The 23,964-nt window shown below is 30.8% G+C and overlaps 1 long non-coding RNA gene across 4 annotated transcripts; it reads left to right on the plus strand.

The window, feature by feature from the left end:
- Nucleotides 1-6,411: 6,411 nt before the first annotated feature.
- On the plus strand, nt 6,412-17,541 carry LOC149551783 (uncharacterized). Of its 4 annotated transcripts, XR_016352807.1 has the most exons (4): nt 6,412-6,604; nt 6,686-6,770; nt 13,205-13,597; nt 13,698-14,392. It is a non-coding gene; the product is annotated as an uncharacterized LOC149551783 (long non-coding RNA). The 4 variants fall into 4 exon arrangements; XR_016352808.1 differs by lacking the exons at nt 13,205-13,597; nt 13,698-14,392 and adding an exon at nt 17,228-17,541; XR_016352809.1 differs by lacking the exons at nt 13,205-13,597; nt 13,698-14,392 and adding an exon at nt 11,572-11,934.
- Nucleotides 17,542-23,964: the final 6,423 nt, after the last annotated feature.

Below are 23,964 nucleotides of genomic sequence, written 5' to 3' on the forward strand. Positions count from 1 at the left end.
CACTACCTACTCTCTCTCTCTCACTCTCATTCTCACACTCTCTCTCACTCTCTCTCTCACTCTCTCTCTCTCTCTCTCTCTCCCCCCCCCCTCTGTACTCTCTCTCTACTACCCCCTACTCTCTCTCTCTCTCTCTTTCTCTCTTACATAGATTTCCATCCCCCCTCTCTCCCCCTCTCCCACTCCCTCTCCCATTGCCTACTCTCTCTCTCCCATCCCCTACTCTCTCTCTCGAGCTACTCTGTCTCCCCCTCTCTCATTCCCTACTCTCTCTCCTTCACACACATGCACTTCCATCCTCCTCTATCTTGCTCTCCCTCTCCCACTCCATCTCCCACCACCTATACTCTCTCTCCCCCATCCCCTACTCTCAATCTTTCTCTCCCAACCTGTACTCTCTCTCACACTTCCTCTCTCTCCCATCCCCTACTTTCAATATCTCTCCCCCATCCCGTACTCTCTCTTTGCCACCCCTACTCTCTCTCACACTTCCTCTCTCTCCCATTCTATAGTCTCTCTGCCACCCCTAATCTCTCACACTTCCTCTCTCTCCCATCTCATACTCTCTCTACCATCCCTACTCTTTCTCACTCCCTCTCTCCCATCCTGTACTCTCTCTGCCATCCCTACTCTTTCTCACTCCCTCTCTCCCATCTCGTACTCTCTCCCCTCTCCCATCCCCTACTTTCTCTCTATCTCTTTCTCTCTCTCTCTCTCACACACACACACAGTCACTCCCCCCCCCCCAACTCTCTCTTGCTCTTGCGTTGCAATTTAGGCCTCAATAGTGCATGCACCCTATAGCGGGCATACACTACTGATAATTCAAATGGTTCTAATAATGCCTGCACACTATTGAAAGCTTTGCATTAAAACCAAGCCTAAGGCTTATTTTTTCCTTGGAGATCCAACCCAAAGGTTTGGAGTTTATAAACATGTCTGAGATGTGTTTTCCAGAAAACATACAAAAAATGATTGATTTTTCTTGTGTGCTCTCCTTCAAGAATCCTCGTGGTTGGGTATCAATAAGACCAGGTTACATGGAATTATAAGTCTCTATGTTAGCTATCTAACCATATAATTTATTTTTAATTTGAACTATTTCAAGCCTTTCATCTATAATTCATTTTTGAATGTATGTTCATTTTTTGTCAAAAACCACCATGTACTAATTGGGCTATAGATTTTAGCTCATTCATTGAATTTTGCAACAACTTAGTTTTTTAGAAACTAGACTCCATTCTACACACTTTGGAAAAAAAAAAAAAGGTTTGATTTTGATTAGTTTTCAGTTATTTCTAGGGGGAGCACATAGATATTTTATGTTTTTGGGATGTGTCTAGTTAAAAAATTCATTAAAAAAAATACACATTATAAAATTACCCAAAAATTCTGGGATAAACTACATAGTGTTAAGTAATTTTTGACCAGAACGATTAAAGAATTTTAAAAAAAAAGTTAAAATTTTAGGGGGGCCACACTTTGTACTGTGTTATGTTTTTTTGGAATAAACATTACCACTTTTTGTGGCCCCCTTTTTTGAAGACCTAAAACTAAACTAGTTTGAAAAAAAATTAGTATAGAAACTAGATTCAAAGGACTACGACTTTTGTTTTTGTCATATTTTAAAATTTTGACTGTAACTATCTTCAAATTCTTATTGAAGTTCAGAAATTACTAATTTTAGGAAAACCATGTCCACTTATACCCCCCTTTTGGTACCACAGCTTGGTGCACTTACCCCTTAAGCATCACCTTTCTTGATACCATAAATGGAACTATTTTCATTCTTTTCCCATTCTTTTTGTAACTATCATTTTAATGGATAATAGTTGGAATTATATAGGCATGTTCCTTGTAAATATTGAGGGGGGAAGAATACAAGAAAAAGACATAATTTTTGTTTTGTCTACAATGTAAAGACTTTGATCTTTTTGGATTTTCATAATAACAAAATCGTGATTTAAAGACTTTGATAATTTTGGTTATCATAATAACACCTCCAACAATTAACACTTGGACATGTTAGTCTAGATTGCTAATGTGTGCCCCTCCACCTTCTTGTTGTCTTCCCAATGTCTATCAAATGGAGATAGAAAAATGCATTACTCTTTGTAGAAGCTTATTTTTATCATTAGGATCATATCTTGTAACATGATGGGGTGAAAATGCTTCCGATTCTCTACAACTAATTTAATTTTGAGATTTAGCTTCATGCCCGTAGGAGCATGCAAATAATCATGGTGGCATTAACACTCATAATTTTTTTAACTGGCTTTTATTCCAAAAACATTTAAGGCCCATTGCAAACATTATTTGTGCTTGTGCAGATATTGAAGCTTTAATATATGAGAGTCATCAAATAGGGTATGTGTAAAATGGATCTAAACAAAGGGAATTAGAGACTTTCAAGCAATTGAAATCAAAAGGTGTATGTCATGTTACACAATGTGTGTTTGTGCCAAGTATGGAAGCTTTGAAAGTAGTTGAAAATAATATTATGCAGGTGTGGTGATGTCAATTATCCTAGCAAAGAAATAGATTAATAAATTGTAGTTGAATAATGTGGACTCGTTTGTGATAAATTGCAGCCATGGGTCATTTTTCCATTGGATCTTATAATTCTTTGGTTGGTTATGAAGTGTCATGGTTGGTTGCTACTATAAGAATTCTTTTAACATTTCATGAGTTGCAACACATTTTTGAGTAGTTTTTTTAAGAATGTTGTTTGTTGCGAGACTATATTTTTTGATTGATTGAATGAATGGATAATATCAATAAAAGCCATGAGATATCATAGCATCTAAATATTTTAAAACGAAATCTATGTTGTTTGTCTGCATGATTTATGTTATTGTTGAAATAATTCAGTTAGAACTTTAACTAAAAGGGGTGCAAACTAATATGGTTTTGACTTCATTTTTCAAGATTCCTTTTAGAATAAATCTACCTTGAAAAGAACAAAATATAAAGGTAAATTATAAAGGATAAAATATTGCTAGGATCTTCAAAAATTGTAGGTCACAAAAGGTTATAATAGATTTGTAAATAGGCATTTTGCAAACAAGAAATTAAAATTTCAACTATTCTTGAAAGAAGTTTCACTTTTCAGTTCAATCCAGGAAGGGAGTTATGACAAATAAAATAATTTACAATTCTTGGATGTGGAGTTATGTTCTTATTGTGTTTTCTAAGGTGTAGTATTGCTCTTAAATTAATTTTAAGGACCACTGAGACCAAGGATCATCTCCTTCCTAGGGTTTTAAGAATTAACTATAATGACGATATGATTAATGATCATGTAGTGTAGACCAAATGATTTTATTTATTTAATATGATGAAATATAACATATTTGTAGTTTTTGGTATAAAGAAACATTGTGCCAGTTTTATGGATAGTAGGAATATGTCATAAAAATTCAAAATTCATAGCAATTTGAATACAAAATTGTACCTATTCTATACTAAATCTGTGATTCTACTGCCAATGTGTTGTATTTGATTCTCAAAGAGGGAATCTCAAAATGAGAGCTACAATGAGATTGTGCTTCTAGTAAAAAATTGGAGGTCAGTGAAGGGAAATGAGGATTCTAATTGAAGAAGGAAGGGGATATCTCTATTTAACTTAAAGGTGTGCTATCAGAAGGCATGGTACAAGAAGAAGGTACAATCACAATAACTATTATTTCACAAAAAGATCATCTAATTGAAAAGAAAATAGAGGAAATGAAAAGGGAAAATCAAAATAGAGACCATTCCATAAATGTATGACAGGTGTTGAGAGAAAAGCATTGTTTGGAAGCATGAAAAAATGTGGTGAGGTTAGAGAACAATTTTTTGAAAGCACAAAAACATTCATCGAGGTAAGAGAAATCATTTTAATCCTAAGCATAGAGGATGACACGTTCTTTGTTCTTTTAATTCATCCAACCCAAAAAAAAAAAAAAATAGAGCTCATGCATTGTCTATGTTTCAACATTTGACACTTGTTTTATGGTACTTGAGGTTTTTGAATGCATGTAGGACATAGAATTACAACGCGGGGTTGCCCATCATGTGGAAATTGTATAGAGTTCGTTATTATTCTTTCTACCTAAATCACTTTACAAATATCAGGGTTTAGAACTGAAACATGCTTCTCCAATATGGATCGTAGTAGAAATGTTCAAAAAATTTATACTTGTTGTAATAGAAATGCTCAATTGTTCCATGATAAAAGTCATTTTTAGAGAAACAAAATCACTCTAGATCTATCCCTACATGTTGAGTATCTGCTACAAGATATGGAACTCAATATCGATATGGAAATGTGTAGAAGGGGTGCTTGCTTCAATAGCTTGCTACAAATATTGATGTTGGCTCTTGAGAAGTATTAACTTGACAAGCCAAAGAATGATAGAGCATTGTAATGTTCTAATCTTGAACTTTGGTGGTCTTAGGATTTAGAAAATGGTAGAAATAATGCAATGGTTGTTGTTCACGAACCTTCCAAGATTCACATTTAATAATTTTAATTTAGTGAGATGTATAAAGTTGAATTAATTTATTAGCTTATTAGTAATAAAATTTAATTTTTCCTTTATTTATTTTTCTTTGCCAATAAAAATAGAGAATATCAAAATTTGAAGATTTTTAAAGTATCCATAAATTTATAGGCTATAGATAACATATACGTGGCAAAAAATTCTTAAATATTATTGGTCCAAGTTTATTAGTTGTATGCATCAAACTGATGCCTATAACCAAACAAGAGCTCTATTTAAGCATGAGCCCCTACCTATTGTGGAAATTAGAAGGGACTAGATAACGAGAATGATTGATACAAATACTTAGACATCTATTTGAAGCATAATATAGAAGGAAACACAATGTAGAACTTAGCACTAAAAAGTGGTCATTTCAAATTATAGTAGAATACCTACTTTAAAATGACCAATAGTTATGTGCAAATTGACAGGTAATCATTAAGGTCATGTGATGAGGTGGTCAATGTCTTGTGTAGAGTTCTTTAGAATCTTTCATTTTATGAATTTATAATTTTAGCATATGTGTGTTTACTTAGAGGTAGGAGACTATAAGTACTACTATAGTTGGTTCACTACAAATTTCTTTTAATAATCAATCGTTTATTTCTACTAGAAAGATACAACTATATTTCAATAGTATCATAGTTTATAGAAACAAAATAATTCAATATTTTCAAACATTGTTGTTTTTAATGCATAAATTAAATAATGCTAAATGTAAATTCTTTGTTTACCTTTTCCTTTTACTTTAGTAAGTGAATTGTGTTATAAAAGTTTTAATTTTTTAAAATATTGTGTTTATAAAAAGATACTGTCAAGGAAAGCATGAGACTATTTTATTTAAATTTAAATTTTATTGTAAATTATTAATAATATTATTATTGATAAACAAGTATACAAGTGTTATGCAACTTTTAGCTCAAGTTTTTCATTACACTTAGTGTATGTCTATTAAGAGAGAAAAAAATTGGCAATGAATGTTATAATTACATCTTTTTAAAAAAATATAATAAACAATAGAAATTTAAAATAAAAGTAAAAGATATCATTTCTAGATTTTTTTTATTTATGAAATTACACTCCCTCTTTTTAACATTGTAAAATATCTTTTTACAATTAATTTATGTTTCTCTTTTCAAAACTTTCTAATCTCAAAATTAAGGCCTCCAAAATATTATTTAATCTTTCCAAACACTTATTATTAACAACAGTCACTTTTAAAATTATAAGAATTTCATAGATAAATAGAAAACATTAAATTAAATTTTCATTTTATAACTATAACTACACATTTCTTGTAAAACTATTAATAAATTTACATCTTAAATTTCATCCCAAGAAGAGATAAAATTACCTTAAAAATTTTGAGATGGAAAAATCTTTCTCAAAATCGGTTGCATTAGTAACTAGAATATTTTATCGTTATTCTGTAAATTTGTATTAGCTTTAGATGATAGTAATGGCTTCTCAATTACGTTCAACAATTTTTAAAGTTTTTTCAATTGAATAATTGTAGAGGAAAATTTAACAATTAAGTCATGAAGACCTCATTTGAACTAATTGTACTAAAATTTCTACAAAAACTAGAATCCCTCTTATAAGACATAATTGTGTGGTTATTGATTGTAGCTCCTTTTTCTTAGAAATGACATCAAAACATAACCAAATAAACTCAATTAGGGCCAGTTTGGTTGCTGGAATAGGAATAGGTTTAGTATTCTCCATTTGGTGCTTCAAAATGTAATAGAGAATAGGGATACATATGCTCATTTTGCCCCCAAAACAATTATATGTCCATTCCAAAAAATAGTCAGTATTGAAATAGACCATTCTTAAAAATAGTTGTTATTGGAATGGACCATTCCTATTCTCAATAACACTTTCCCAAGTTTAATAATTTTTAGAGTTCGTTGGATAGAGCATGTATGCACATACCATCTTGCCCCTCGCTTTACATGTTCATTGTAAACATTTCAGCAAGGGTTTCTGCTAGAGATCATTTTCACCAAGGATTCTGTTAGAGATCGTTTAAACTAGGATTTTCACATCTTCTCCTGCATAGGCGGCTTGCAATTTTGGTATCTTCTTATCGGCAATTTGCAGGTTTATGTTCAACTTTGTAATGATTGTGTCTGCCATTGATTTGCTAACTTGTACAGGTGGGTCATGGAGCATTTCTATTTTCACAGGTTGATAGTGTGATCAGAGTGCTGTGTGGCCATCGAGACCATCTTCTAAGCCAAGGTATTTATTTCAATGGATTTCCTCTGTTGAACATGGCGGTAGAGTTAATCTTGTATGGTTGTTGTTTGAATTGGAAATGGTATTTGTACTCATGCATTATAATTAAAAGCTTTCTGAAGATTGAACAAAAAATGTTTAGCTTCCTTTTACTACTTTCTCTACCCCGTTTGCCCCGTCTGGGTAAAGCTTCATAGAAAGACTGTTGTCGGAAACCTATCCTCTATTGTCCCTAGGATTTTTTTAACCATTCTCACGGAAAACCTATCCTCTTTTGTTCAATAATTTACTGCAACAAATTTCTACCATATTTTCTATCCAGAGGCACACACAAGCTCGATTCTCTCACGAGCACTTATTATCTCATGATTGAAACATTCATAGTGCCAAGTTTAGCAAATTTGTTAATTCCCTCTTTTCCAAACTTATCAAAAGTAAAAAATGTAGACGTCAAATATATGTTGGATCAAGAACATGACCTCTATCTTAGAAGTGATGCTAATGAAGAAATTGTCTGTTGATAAACCATCCCACCATAATCTCTTTGGGGGCGCACTTGTAGTAGGGGAGGGGGTAACTATTGCCGCTGCAGGGGCCAGAGGTTTCAATATGAAAGAAACTCCCCCACTATAGTTCCAACCCCACACACGCCCACCATTGGTTCATGAATTAAGTTCCAAGATGATCGAAAGCTATGAGAACGAGCAGTCAATTCCACAACCTATTCATTAGTAAATTGCTTGCATAATCAACACCCACTCATGCATATGAACAAATTGTTGTACACCATATATGGTATGGATCTCAAATCTTGAATGATCACTATTTGGGACAATTGTCCATCATTACGCATTATCATAGTTTATTATTTAGATACTCATCCCTACTGTGCAATTCTCCATATTCATATCATGATGTAAACAGAGGTAAATTTTAGGTTTGTATATCAATGCCAACTTTTCTACATTTGCCTATGAATCAAAATGACAACCCAATACTTGGAAAGACATTTCTCCCATTATATGAGTCGGGCTCGAGCTAGGACAATAAGATCTCATGCTTAATGAAGCCTACTATAGATAAGAACCTCCTTTGGTGTCATTAAGATTGATGAAGATGATGATATAGAGCCCGAGTTCAATGTGCTTGGACTATGCTTCAGGTTTCCATTATTTGTGAACAAAGGATGATGAAATTTATATTGAATTCAATAAGAACGCCTACTAAAAATTGGTTCCCTCTCATTCACCATTCCCTTGATGATGCATGTAAGCGAGATACCTAGTTCATAACAATATTCAGGAGCCTTGAAAATATTTAGCTTGGCTGGCACTTCCTATGCCGCAAGTTCAAACTAGGGGCTTATAGACATTGCTTCTTTAATGTATGCTGCATTTAATTGATCCCAGAGTTGTGGCTTGTAAAGCTTCAACTCTCTTTTGCTTCACCGTGGGTTTTAACAGCATGACCTCCCAATTCTGTAGTCATGACTTCCCAAAGCTGGATGAAATGAAAGCTTCTATGGAAAATATGGACATTCTGATAGATCAAGTTGGGGACCTGTTGAGAACTCTATAACTATTTGGGTGTTGTCCTTTCGCTTTCTTCTTGTTGTCTTTTACTGCATAGTTGTACTTGGCCTCATGTTTCTGTGTTTGTTTATTTTCTCTCTGAGGCCTTTTATTTTCTGAACTCTTATGTTAGTTCTTCTTTGATACTTTGTTAAAGATTTTGAGTCCTTTAAAACATGTTTTAACATAATCAAAACATGACCTCCCAATTTCTCAATGTTCAATAGCTTTAAAATTCTTCATCAAAAAGATCTATCCTTTATTTTGTAATTAGAATTAGAGCATTGAGTTTAATAGTGTGGTGACCGCTAAATAATCATGGGGGGATTTGGCATATCAATCTTGCACTGAGATTGAAATAATTTGCATAGAAGAATCCACTTGCTGCCCACTTGATTAATTCTGCACTTTACCAGGAAATTAGACAATAGAAAATATTTAACCCACACTTGTAAAATCAAAATGAAAAATTACAATTGTCATCAGCATTTGAAAAGTGATGACTCCCCTTCATCAATAACTAAATAAGGTAAAAACCATTGTAAGGAACTTGCAGTATCTATAATGGCAAGTCTATGTTAACAATATGGACATAGAAACATTAAAATAATTCCCACCTTGAATAGGCAAGCCTTGTAAAATTAGATAAGTTTGAATGAAAATTAATGATACACAAATCAATAAATGAAAACATATACGAAAGGTTGGCCAGAGAGAATGCCAATTTTCCTTCTTGGAGGTTGTTGAGGCAATCTGACACCTCACTTTGTATTGATCTTTCTATAGTAACATTTGGGGCAAACTGTATACTATGTGCTCCTCATTGAAAGCAACAATTGCACATATCCTCTACCCCCACATATTGTAAACATGCAGGATAGTTGTTCTTTGAAACTCTGTATCAATTATGCATTCTAGGTGTAGACTTTGTTCATTTTCATTTTTCCTTAAATGTATTTGAAATTTAAGCAATATGTTATTTGCAAATTTATTGTGAAAAATAAAAGAATTAGAAAAGAGAGAATAGCAAAAGCGAATGTAAGATTTATTGTTTTAAAAAATAATAAATTCAAAATTAATTACAATACTCTAGATAAATTATCATTTACCAAATTGTGCATTCTAGGTGTAGACTTTGTTCATTTTCATTTTTCCTTAAATGTATTTGAAATTGAAGCAATATGTTATTTGCATATTTATTGTTGAAAATAAAAGGATTAGAAAAGAGAGAATAACAAAAGTGAATGTAAGATTTATTGTTAAAAAAAATAATAAATTGTAGAATTAATTACAATACTCTAGAGAACTTATCATTTACCAAAAAAGGTATACATACTATATTTGTATTGTTCTTTTAATAGTATACAACATAAATGCATATGCATTTTATGCACAGATTGTTGTTTTGATGATTGTATATTTTCCTACAATAGAGTTCACTATTTTTAAAAGGGCATGATATATAAATCCAATGGAGGGTGTGCATGTATAAGCCTATTGTAGCTTTGAAGGCAGTATATATTGTATGATGTACACATATTATAACCAAATTTATCTTGCCACTCCCCCTAATATTATAAGATAGCCCCTCTTATAATAATCAATCTGTACTCTAGAAAATTAGTTCTGCAGCCTTGCTAATGTGTTTCTCAATTGTGATTAACGATGAGAAAACTATTCCCTATTGCTAACTCCATTTTGAGATTTTCTGCTCCCAACTTTTGCCATTTAACTAGCATGTGCATCAATGCCCATCATACACTTGAAATTTAGAGTTAAGTTACTATGCTTCAATTAAAGTGAAAAAGAATTTTCATTCAGGAAAACATATACTACAGTTGATTCAACTATTAGCAACCTTCATATAACTCTAGAGTTTTGACAACAAAGTAATAAAACTTGACAAAAACTAGAATTGATGAGCAACTCTAGAGTCCTATATTGAATCCTACTCAAATCTATGACGCATGAACAATAAATATAAATTTAATTAGACTTATTCCAACAACCTCCTAAATAGATTCCTTATTTTGGTTCCACTCAAGGATTGCCCAACCTATACATTCATTTTTTTTTCACCATAACAAGAGCCTTGTTATCATATTCAGCATTGAAATATCTGATATCTATGCTCCCTTTTCTATGAAATGTTTTCTAAAACGTTTACTCAATGTTGAGTTTGTAGGTAATTCAATGGATCCTATTGATGATATTGAAATTCAAGGAGCCATAGTTAGGAAGTTGAAGGTCATGCACATGCTTGTCATAGACATAATAGCATCTTTGGAAGAAGATAGTTCAAGATAGAAGACATAGGCATAAATGAAGAAGAGAAAAATATTCTTTTTATAAGTGTATTATCCATTCCAATAACATAGATTGTCATGACCAAATACACATGAGTAGCTTTCTTTCGCTTGGCCAAAATTCTAAGGAAAAAAGGGAGCATTCTAGATATAGTCAACATAACATTAGAAGCAAAACTTGTGATGTTCTTGCATACCCTTGGCCATAATCTAAAGAATCATAAGATTGGCCATAACTTTCGTCACTCGGGAGAGATGGTGAGTTGATAATTCCACAAGGTCTTGAAGGCTATCTTAGCACTTCATAAAGATTATCTTTTACCCCTTGCTCCAACAAATAGTCCATAAATTATTGGGAATGACCATTTTGATCCTTTCTTCAAGGTAATTATCGTAGTGGCATGTAATAATTTTCTAAGAGACTAAATTATATAATTATGTGTTTGATATTTATATTTCTTTTTATAGGATTGTATTGGTACAATTGATGGAACTCATATGCTAGTTACTGTCATGTGGACAAGAAAACAAAATATTGTGATAGAAAAGGCAACTTGTCACAGAATATTTTGGGCATCTGTTCGTTTGACTATAAGTTTCAATACATTCTTGCTAGTGGGGAGGGGTTGTTGTAGATAGTCAAGTGCTTGCTTTAGCTCTCTCTAGAGAAGATCCACTTTTGGTTCCACCTCGTATATTAATTCATATTTTATATGATTATATTAAATCTAATCTTGTATGTTATATTTTGACTATAACTTTTTTATATTTGCATAGAAAAATTTTATTTAGTTGATGTTGGTAACCCAAATGTCCTAGGATTTCTTGCTCCTTATCATTGTACGCATTACCACCTTAAAAAGTTTTGTAGAGAAAATCTGATCAACAGTCCCAAGAATTATTTAACTACTAACACTCCTCTCTTAGGAATGTGATAGAGCATACATTTGGTATTTTGAAGCAACATTTTCCTATCCTGAAGCATGTGACATCTTATAATATCAGTACTCAAACAAGGATTGTTTTGGCATGCACCATACTACATAATTTCATTATGGTAGAGGATGGTGTTTCATCTAAAGTGGAAGTTGAAGATGACAATGAATGTGCTCCAATAAATTTGCCAATTCTTGAGACTTATGGCATGAATCAACAAGATAGAGATGATTGGGAGAATTTTTGAGAGGAAATAGCTTGAAGGATATGGGAAGACTATAACTCTCACACTTAATTGTACCAAAAAACATAAACTTTAATTTGCACTTTGTATTAAATATTAATTTGCTTCAAGTGGTTGTATGTTTGTGGATTTTTTTGTACTAATTTTTATTTTTGTAAGAGCATCATTCTATTAGTGCAAAAATCCCTATCTGATTACTCTTTATATTCAAATCACTTCTTGTTGTTTGATCCATTTCCTTAAACTATTTGTTGTTTGCACATTGCATCATTTCTATACTATTACATGAAAAATTTGTTTTATACATGTTCTTGTTGTAGCTTTCTTTCTTGTCAAAAAATCAAAAAATCTCTACATGTTCTTGTTGTAGCTTCCATAATGTTACAACCACATCATTACCACTATTGTGGCTCACATCTCTCTATGAATTCATGAGGTTTATTCAAATAGTATAATAATTTCTTTGTTACATCTTAACTAAAAAATAATGGATTTTCGCATGTGTGATTTGAGATTTCCCATCCCTACTTCTCCATCTCTAACACTTCATGGCTTCCAGAGATAACATCTTGAAAGATATTAATTCTATTTTGAATATTTAAGAAATATTTAAGAAAGAACTAATTATGTATTCAATAGCCCTACTATCTTATTGGGCACTAAAATTGAGGAACTGCCACCATTTCTTCCTATTCAGTCTTCTGTTGAACTATTCATAGGAGCGAGACTAGAAACCCTCTCCCTATCTTTCTTCTTGTGCAGTTGGACAAACTTGCATGCATATCCTCCCCTTATATTTTTCATTTATGTTAGTTAAATTATTGAAGTCTGAAGACTATCAACTCCATGTTAGTAATGCTAATATAAGTACATTAACCTCATATTGTTGATAACTGATCATTGTTGATTCAAGATCCATTATTACTATCATAAAATACCATAATTCATCCATAAATATAACATGCATTCCATCTAAAATGTTCTTGCTGTAGCTTTCTTTCTTGTGAAAAAAACCTAAATATCTCTACATTTCCCTTCTCTGTTGAAGCTTATTTGGGCTTATGAATTTTTGTCTAGTTTCAATAAGATTCTGAGATCTCATGATATGCTGATAGGATTTCTAAGACAGAAAACAAGTTTATTGTTATTGTATTGTTCTCATATGTTAAGGCAGTCTTTGACATTCTATAACACTTCTTGTGGAAAATGGATTTGCCAATATGTAACATTTGTTACATAATATTATGTGTGTATTTAGGAATGATGAATGCAACAATATTTATCTATATATGTAATAAAGTGATATATTATCATCATACTCAAATTAATATATTATGAAGGTGAAGGTGATATGTTAATAGTTGCTTGGAATTTTTGCAGCTACCAATTGCTGAAAATGTCATTCACCAATCTCTTGACAAGCATTGATGAGGAGGATTGTGTGACTGTTATTGCTTCCTCACCTAGAAATGCAAAAGTTGTTTTGACACGAGAGATGGAGCAAAAATCTCTAGATATACTCCTTGACCAAGTCCACTTAGGAAGAAAAGGTGAAGGGGGGTTTTAGAAAGAAGCTTGGACTAGCATCGAAAGGAGATGCAATGAGAGATTAAGATGAATCTAGTAAGAGATAACTTCAAGAATAAGTTGAAAACATGGAAACAAGGTTATCAAATGATGAAAGACCTGTGAAATTATATGAGTGGTTTTGCATGGAACGAGAGTACTCTATGCGTGGGGGTTGGTGATACTATATGGGAAGAGTTGTTAAAGGTAATGTACTCCACACAATATTTTTTATGCAAGTAAATTATCTCTTAATCAATTGTAATGAAAGATAAATATGCAATTCCTTGATTTTGCCTTCATGTAGAGAAATGATTTCAAGAATTCTCGAGTCTACAAAAGACAACCATTCCTCTATTTCAATTACTTGGCAATCATTGTTGGGAATGACATTGTCAATGCAACTACAACAACAGCAACCCAAGAGAATGAAGACGAACACCTTTTTGATGAGGTGATTGATCTTGACGATGATGGGGTCATTACATACGCCTACAGATGGCACTCCTGAATTCAATGAAGAGTTCCTTCATTCAAAGAATTCGAGTGCATCTGTTAAACAAAATCCATCCACACCATTGATGAGGAGGCCAAAGAAGAGGAAGACAAGCATGGATTCTTCTTTGGATGTGATATGTGAAAGTATCCAAGATATCCTTATGGGCATGAGGGAGTCCCAAATTGTCAAAGTTGATAAAGGGGAAACTAAGCAAGATATATCAGTAGCATTTTCAGCCCTCAAAGCCATACCTAGACTTAGTCAACAGACTCTAAGTGTGGCTTATGCCACTTTTACTTTTGAACCTACAAAATCCTGGGGGTTCCTAGAGATGAGTGACGAGGAGAAAGAAGAGTATGTCAGATATAAGTTTGGAGGATTTCAATGATTTCCTAACACAACATTCCATGTTAGATTTGTGTTTCCATTTTCACTTTATCACACTATTGCAAGTGTGGAAGCTTTAACAATTATAAATATGAACATATTTTCATTTGCTGTCATTTATATCATTATTATAAATATGAGCAAATTTACATCTATTGTCATTTATATCATTGTTTTAAATGTATTTTCGTTAATCACCATCTTTGTCATACATATCATTAATTGAGGTTCCTTTCACTATAAATGCATATTGTTTATGGTTCTATTTATGGTTTGTGGTAAAGTTTATTTTTGTCATAAAGAATTTCAGTAGTATATGCAAGTTCATCATATATGTATTTTGATAAGATGTTTAGTGCAAGTGATCCATTGCCACAAAAGGTTGGTAGATAAGATGCTCTATGGTTTTTGCATACAACCGTCTTTGTGTGTAATGAGCCCAAATTAAAAAGGATATATGAATATTCAAATAGCATATTATATAATGATAATAATTAAGAGTAATAATATTAAAATGAAATATATTATAATCCATTATATAATAGTGATATATTTGACAATATAAAAAATAAAACAACATATAAGATTATAGCATAATGGTAATGTAAAATATTATATTATAATTATAATATTAATGATTTAAATAAATTAAATAACAAATAAATATTTTGATTATAAATAATATCAAATACCAATAATGTCATGAGCCTAAATTAACATTTGAATGATACATATGTATGTACATTATTCTAAAGAACTATTCTTTAGATTTGAGTTTCTAACATAATATAATAACTACCCAATAAATCAAGAATGTAATCATAGTATTAATGTTATTAATGATTATCCATAATAAAAATAAGTGAGAGAATAATAATTACATAAATTATACCTTATCAAATATTAAAGTTATTAAATCTGCAATGCAATTATCCAATAAGACTTTTAAAAGCACTAACCGGAAGGCACGAGGTTGAATAAGCCATTGAGCACATCACAGGTCCCAAGCTGCAATGAATAAACCCACGGTAGAAGGATCCCCTTAGCATATGTCACCCAACAAAAAGAAGATTGCACAAGGTGAAGTGATTATGACACTAAAATAGAAGGTAATCAGTACTTTACTATTATTCTCACATCATTGTGCAATGTTATTTGTGTCTTTTATACTATGAATTAACAGATACATAAAATACACATAGAGCTAGAAATATAGAACAATGATATTTTATGATATAAATCATAAGAGACAATATATGGATATTAAGATAGAAATATAAATTCTTGTACATCTAATTAATTATCATTTAATAGTGCTAATGTAGAGATTGTGATTATTTCTATATGAATGGCCACGTGCTAGTGTAGAATTTAAGATCATTTCTACATGAGTGACTAGATGAATTCCAAGAGGTTAGTATAATCTACGTATGAATGGCTATCGTGCTAGTGCGAGAGATTGGTATAACTCTATATAGATGATTAGATCACTCTCATAGTGTTAGTATAGGAGTTATGTTCCTCGTATGAATGGCTTTAGTGCCAGTGCGAGGAATGAGTAACCCTATATGAAGGGCTAGATGACAAATGGATAGAATAGTAAAATAAATTTATATATACATATTTGTACAAATTCTAACTTTGGTTTTGTAGGTATTAATGTCCTAATTAGTGGGGACATTACATTGTGACTATTGCAAGTTGAATATGAGTCCATTTTGTTGCATTCTCTATTAGTAATAATCCCAGCCAAGTCTTTATAAACTACATTTTTGTTATACATAGACATGAAATTTTCTATATATGATATTTTTATGCCTTTAATAAATCAATTCTATTAGTGCAACAACCCCTATCTGATTATTTGTTATAATTAAATCACTTCTTTTTGTTTTCTCCATTTCCTTGAAGTGTTTGTTGTTTGTACATTGTATCATTTTTATGTATTATTACATGACAATTTTCTTTTAGACATGTACTTGTTGTAGCTTTTTTTATTGTAAAAAACTCTAAATATTTGTTCCTTTTCATTCTTTGTTCAAGCTGATTTGGGCTTATGCATTTTTGTCTTATTAAGCAATTTGAATATGAACGAACTTCATATTTCCACCTATCCTCTTGTTGAGCTAGTGTATTGATAATTAATATGGTGATGATCTAATCTATGTTGAAAGCCTCCTTATGTGCATGACAACCTTCCTATAGCATATGCATTCTTTCCTATTACATAAGCATTTTTGTCATAAAAAGTTTCAGTACTATCAACAAGTTCATCATATTACTTAACAACTAATTATGTGCTTCCTATAACATATGTATTTTATTTACTTGACAACTAATTACAAAGTGTAGACCAACAACTTGGGGTATCATGGTAATTGTAGTAATTGTAACTTTCTTGAGCAGTTGTAGACTAACAACTTGGGGCATCATAGTGAGAATGTTATTGTAGTTATTGGTGATAAACTTCAATTTTATTGTTAAAATTATGTCATTATGTCCCATATGAATCTTTGTTGGTACAATTGTTATTCTCTGGTAAATGTTTGGGTGTCACAGGATTGATTCTCATTAAATTATTATTATAACATGTCAATTGAACTTGTAAGTTGTTACAAGGGTCTTCTTCATGTTCCTAACATTCTATAACTATCTATTTTCATAAATGTTATTGACAAACTATTGAAATTTATTTGCTAATTCTCTATTTGGTCATTATTTATATAAGGTCGATGGCTTTGGTAACTTTGTCGATGTGTGTGTGTGTGTGTGTGTGTGTGTGTGTGTGTGTTGTTGGCCCTATTTTAGTGAAGACCTCATGCACTGAGAATAATCCTGAGCGTAAATTTTTATGTTGTCTAAATAAACGAAAGGTTTTTACTACTTTTTTCATTTAATTTTTATGTAACAACAAAATTATTGTGGCAAACTAATGTAGTTTTTGAATATAGGGTAACAACGGTTGTGGATACTTTCAGTGGGTCGATGCTGGACCATCTACATCAACTATATCAACATCTAGAGAAGATGAAATTAGCGATTGCAAGAGATGCATAGTTTGAGAGACTATTGCCAGAGTGATTGGTTCCATGGCAAAAGCTGAAATCATGTTTCACTACAGACTTAATTGTGTTCTGACTATTATAATTGCACTATTGATTATGTTGGTTATACTTTTAGTAATGAAATGACCATTTTGTTGTTTTGTACTTAATTATGATTGTAAAGACTAATTTTCACTATAAATGATGAACAAATTTTACTAGTCTCATGAGTATTTTATTATGTATACCATTTTTATGATTATATCTATTTGTTTAAAAATGTTATAATAAATTAAATTCATATCAATTTCAATGAATAAAAAAATAAACAAAAAATATATATAATTAACCAATATATATATATATATATATATATATATATATATATATATATATATATATATATATATATATATATATATATATATATATATATATATATATATATATATATATAATATAAACTTAGTCTTATTCCAATTCCAATTTTGTACAACCAAACAAGGGATTGACATATTCCCAATCAAATTCTAGGTGAACCAAACAATATTGGGATTAGCATTTTCCATTCCCATTCTCCATTTCCATTCCTATTCCAATTTCATATTCTAATTTTCAATTCCTATGCTCGCAACCAAACGTGCCCTTAATGAATGCAACAAGTTTCCAAAAAAGGGTCTCATGTTCATATTCGCTTGTTGGGCGTGGGCTATCACAACAATACAAGTCAGATGCAACTTCATAACAAATTGTGTAAATATACATGCCTATTTTAACGGGAATAAACAATAAATTATTATTTTCACATGAAAATTTATTTTTTGAGGTATTGAAAATTAGTTGATCTCAAAAATTTGAATGGAATGTAGTGAGTCGAATGGTAATACCCTCTTTTGTAGTAATCAAATAAAGTGCAGAAGACTAATAAATTTTGTCCCCTCCATGAGAAGCTCAATACTAAAACTCTAAAAAAATGAAACTTCCTATGAGCATAGAGAAAATCAAGAGGCCATTTCTAGTTATTGATGCGTAGATGGACTCTAGAAAGACTTGGACTGGCTATCAATTTTTTTGGATGACTCATTTTCTATTGGTCATTTAGGAGAATCGTTGTCCTTCTATTTGTTATCGTTTCTTGAAGGAAAAAAAAGCTAACACAAGAGGAGACATCATGTTAGAAATCTAGAGAGAGTAGACATCCCATCTTCTTCAGTGACGAGATTGTGTTTTTTTCTCCCCTGGCAAGCACCCAAATGTCGGTGGAGCCTTCTAGAAAGGAGCCTTCATAATTTCTTTTTAGAGATCGAGTCTTTTAGAAACAACATGAGTCTTTAGCATAAATTTCTAGATACCTCAATCATGCTATTTATGATTTGAAAAAATAAAATAATCTCTAGAAAAATTAAGATTAGCCAATTTAAAAAGAGGAATTATAGGTTAAAAATTAATTTAAAAATAAAACACTAAAAATCTGTTCTTAAACTTCAGAATTTCAATGAAAAATATTCTAAAGACTAATTAGAGGGAAACAACTAAAAACGTACTAATAAAAATAAAATCTTATAGAAACATGAAACTTCACATTTAATAATACATTATAAATAGTAATAATGATTAACACACTTTAAATTATTTAAAAAAACTTTTTATATAGACAAAAATATAATTACGAACAACCTGCTATCGACATTAATATTTATCACTCTTTATTAAAAATATATATATATTCATAATGTGGGCCCTGCCATGTTGCCATTTTATGGATTGTATTACAAAATTATTCTGGCTTTTGTCAACGCAACTATATTATTTTAATCAATAAAAAGAAGTCATTATTATTATTATTATTATTATTATTATTATTATTATTATTATTATTATAATGGTCGGTTATCGTTTTTGGTTTTTCAAAACATTCATCCTCTAATGCTTGCCACCTAAGACATCAGGAAAAAAATATAGGACCAAATGTGAGTTATCACACAACTTAGACATTGACTCATTATAAGGTAGATTTTTTTAATTTATTTATTTAGTTTTTAGTTTTTTTCATTCATAAATTGTTTTAGCTATGATATGGAAAATCAAAGAAGTGTGAAGAACGAATATGCCTATTTTAGTTTTTAATTATTTTTAATGAAGAGGGGTTGGTGTTGTGATCATGAGTCTTAAGTGAAATTTGTTGAATTTATGTGTCCTTCACATGATCTTCGTACAAATTATTGTGTTCCAGCACATAACACATTAGATTTTCATTATATCTTTTAATATGAATTTTCTCTTGTTTCTAATTTGAATGCTAATTGTTATGAATCTCAACCAACAAAGTAAAGTTGGTAATTTAGGAATATCATTTCATCTATCTTTCTTTTTTTAAAATGTAATTTGTAACATATATTGAAACTTTTTTGCTATTAGTTTGTCTAAAAACTAGTGCATTTGTAAGATATTATATATGATTTGTAATGTTTTGTTGTGTTTTGATTTTGATTTTAATTTTTTCTAAATTTTTATTTCTTTTTTTGATTGGTCATTTATAGTTTTAGCATGATTTAATTAATTTTCTATTTTCCAAATTAAGAAAAAATTGTTCAAACACCTAATAAATAATAGCTGAACGAGACTTTAATTTACGCTATAATATTTAGAGTATATAAGTATTTATTTTTTAAAACTTTTTCTATGGAAACTTTTGTTAGTGTTTTCTAATTCCTCTTAAACTTCCATAAAGCTTCTGTTTAGTATTTTTTAATCAATATTTTATAATTCCTCTTAAACTTCTTATAGAAATTTCTGATATCCTAATTCTATTTATACTTCTTCTTGGAAGCTTACCATGAGTAGCAATTATGATTTTTTCAAGTTTGCTTACTTAGTTTCTAATTAGTATCTAAACTTCTTCTGGAAGTTTCCTCATAAGCAGGTTTTTTTAATGTGAATTCTTCTCTCTCTTTTTATCAGCATTTTATGTATAAGACTTAAAAATTTAATTTCATGCCTTCGGTTGTAAGTATGATGGCTGAAATTTTTAGTTTTATTCTCAGCGGAGGGAAACAAAACGGTCTGGCTTAACTGGCACACTCGAAGTGTTGTTTGCTTTAGTGGTTAATGTGGGGCCCATCCATAACCAGTCGAACTTTATTTCACCGTTAACAGAGGTTGTTAAGTGTGCACTCAAGTTTGAATTTTAAAATTGTTGCTCCCTCATGCCTGCCTATGGATGAGTTGAAATTATCGTGCATAGAAAGAATATTGACATATTTTCTGGATATGCTCCGGTAGATATGTATGCAAAATGTGGAAGCTTAGACAAGAGATGCAAATTATTTTGCATGAGAATACTTCATAGGAACACATGGATTGTAGGATATCATCCTAGTTAAAAAGTTATAGTTCTACTCAACGAAGTTATACTCAACAAAAGAATGTCAGATGTAATCGACAAACACCCTACCTAGAAACTTGGTCTTATTAAATGATCTTGATAGTAGAAATTATTTTCAATAGTTCTAAAGCCAACATCATCCCTGCCTGTGCCAAAATGGGGGTTTCTTGCCAACATCCATCAGAAAATCTAGAAGCATAAATAGGAATTGTAAACTCTTCAATCAAAAGATTTGCTACAAGACCTTTTCTTTGTGTTATACATGTAACTAGTTATTAATGTTTAGTGGATGAAGGCTGTGGAAATCTTAATCACACGAGTAACCCTTAGGTAGGGGTCCCATGGGAGGGGCTTGGGCTCTATTTTTGTGCAGCGGATGACCCCATGACAAGTTTATAAGGGGGGCTAAAGGTTTATTTGGAATCTTTTCCAATAAAATAGGAGCCCCGACTTTTTAGCCCTCTCAATTTATGAGACAATTAGATTCCTTTATTTTAGGAGTGATTTAAAAAAAAAGAGAATTCAATATAAAATTCATGGGACCGCTTCCCTATAAATATTCCTAAAAAGTCTTAGTGACGCGCTATATTTTTAAGGAAGCGAGTGCCCACAGGATCCCAACCTTATTGCCTTAAGAAATGATCATTAAGACATGGTTGCATTTCTTTCTTACACTATACATTTTGAGGACTGTAAACTTTCTTTTGTTAAGATGGTAATTATGGTTTTTTTGTCATGCCCATAGATCACATATGAATACAGACTTTAGATTATTTATAGGGAAGTTTTAAATATTTGATATAAAAAATGTTGTGTCTTATCTTCTTTTAGACCTCTATATAGGTATGTGAAGATGGTGTAAGGTTTGATTGTTAAAGCAAGTGATAAATATAAAAGGAAAATAACATATATATTTAGTCGATGTACTTGGATTGAGGGTTATAATTTGTGTGTGTTTTAAATTATGTTGTAGATAGATTATATTTATAGAAATAATATATCTATTTAAATTAGAGAGTTTTGATTGGAAGATGAAAGGTATAGTATTTTTAAGATTCAAAATACTTACTTAACTATGTGGATAAGGAGGGAAAATAGTTATTTCATTAACACCATAGTGAATAGTTGACAATTTTTTTTGTTTGTTAGATTTACATTTAGAACAACTATTATAATTCTTAAGAGAATTCAATTTGTGTTGATTGTCACAACAAGCAATTAAACTTTATGTTTAGATTGTCACACCAAGAAATTAAACTTTATGTACATATTCTATTTTTAGAAAATACAATTATGATTTCATACAAAAATTGTGCATGCTTCTTGATAGATCCATAGATCCAATATTCTGAAAACAACAATGATTTTTTCCTTTTAAAGAAAATCATGCATGCATTCTAATAGGAGCATGTACTTGGAGACATAACCAATTTATTTGGAAATATGATTTTACTATAATATGGTTGTAATAAGGAATATTTGGTTTATGATATAGAATATGTGTGGGTATCTAGATTGATTTGCCTTTATGTGCTTCATTTTGATAAATCGAGTTATTGGGTTGAAAAGTGCCATTCTTGTGCCCCTATTAAGATGAAAAATGTGTGAAAGGTAAAATTATATAAATAGGATCATCCCCATATCTAAAAAGGAGACACAAAAAAAGCATCAAAATTCATGTCAATAGAGAAATGCTTATAGAGTAAAGACAAAGTGAAAATAAAGAAATTAGCAATAGTGAGAAAGACATAAAATACTTGCATGTTAGAATAAGAATGCATTAAAATTTAGTGTTATATATCTTTGAGGATGTCATATAAATCAGTTATTATGTTGTATAGAAATTAGAAATCATTAACTTATTACTCAAATATTGATAATCCAAGTACCTTGCTATGGAAGCAATCACTTATATAGGTTGCACTTTTAATAATCTGTTTATAAATTTAGAACAAGTCATTTTTTCCTTCACTAATTTGGCCAATCAATTTATCATTTCTATGGGTCCAACTTCTTATTTATATAAGCAATAGCAGGATACAACTAACCAAATAAAAGTAGTAATCTATTTTAAAATTTAGCACATATCATTTTTATAGGATGAAGCAATTGCAAGAAACATTGAACCAAATAAAATTAATAAGAATTAAATAAGAATTGTTCTGCACTTTGTTGCCTTTACACCAGGTTTATTACAATATTGTTTTGTGTTTCTTATGTTTATAGCCTTCTAGCTGGTCTCTACCACATGGCTCAACAAAATCTCATTTTACAAATTGTACATATAGCTACTATTAAGAACATAGGTCCCAACATTACTTTACTTGTACTTATGGTTTATAGTCAACATAGAATTAGATGTAAAATATAAAAGATGCTCAATTGAAAATATTCATCTTGATAGTACTTTGAATTGCATAATTTTCATGTTATTTGGAGATTCTAGTACATAAAGAATTTCTATGTAATAACTAGGAGCTTTTGCAAATTAGGAAACAAATGTTTTTGAAAAACATGAACTAGAGGGCTTGATGCATGTCAATTGCATGGATAGTACTCTCACATTCAATAAAAACTTAAAGAAATAATAAATTGTTCTTTGGTCACACATAATTTAAAATTGAGAAAAATGTCAACAATTGTCTCATTCATTTTATCAGTTAATAATTAATCCTGATAATACCTCATACAAGCAACTATAAGTGTCTTATCATGAAAGAAAATGGTAGCATTAAATTGACACAACATTCTCATATAACAAGATGATTCATAAGAGAGAGACATGGAGTTGATTTTGACTTAATAGTGTCGAATCTTCTTAATCAAATAGTTCATCAATTTAATTTATAAGATAGACACTATGCTAAGCTTGACTTAATAGCATATCATCATTTGTTGCATAAATAATTATATGATGATTAATCAAATGAAACCAACATACCAATGGAAGATGAGAGATGAACTTCTTTTTTAGTCTACATGGTACTTTTATAAAGATAATTACATAGAATTGATTGTGGACTAGGTCATTGCAAGAAGAAATGTTTCATTATTATCTCTAACTATGACTTGGTCTGAAACTTTTCACTTGTTATAAGCATTAATATCATGTTATAGTATTTTGTGTAAACCGAGTTGTACGATGTGAGAATCTCGATTGCTGGAGATAAAGAGGATGATAGATAAATTCAATTCAAAATATGAAATATGTTCAATTATCTTCCAATACTAAAGATGCTTAGATGTCTGAAAATGCCCA

Source organism: Cupressus sempervirens, chromosome 6, assembly GCF_028749045.1.
Source record: "Cupressus sempervirens isolate cs-2001-9-10 chromosome 6, ASM2874904v1, whole genome shotgun sequence".
NCBI classification, from domain to species: Eukaryota; Viridiplantae; Streptophyta; class Pinopsida; order Cupressales; family Cupressaceae; genus Cupressus; species Cupressus sempervirens.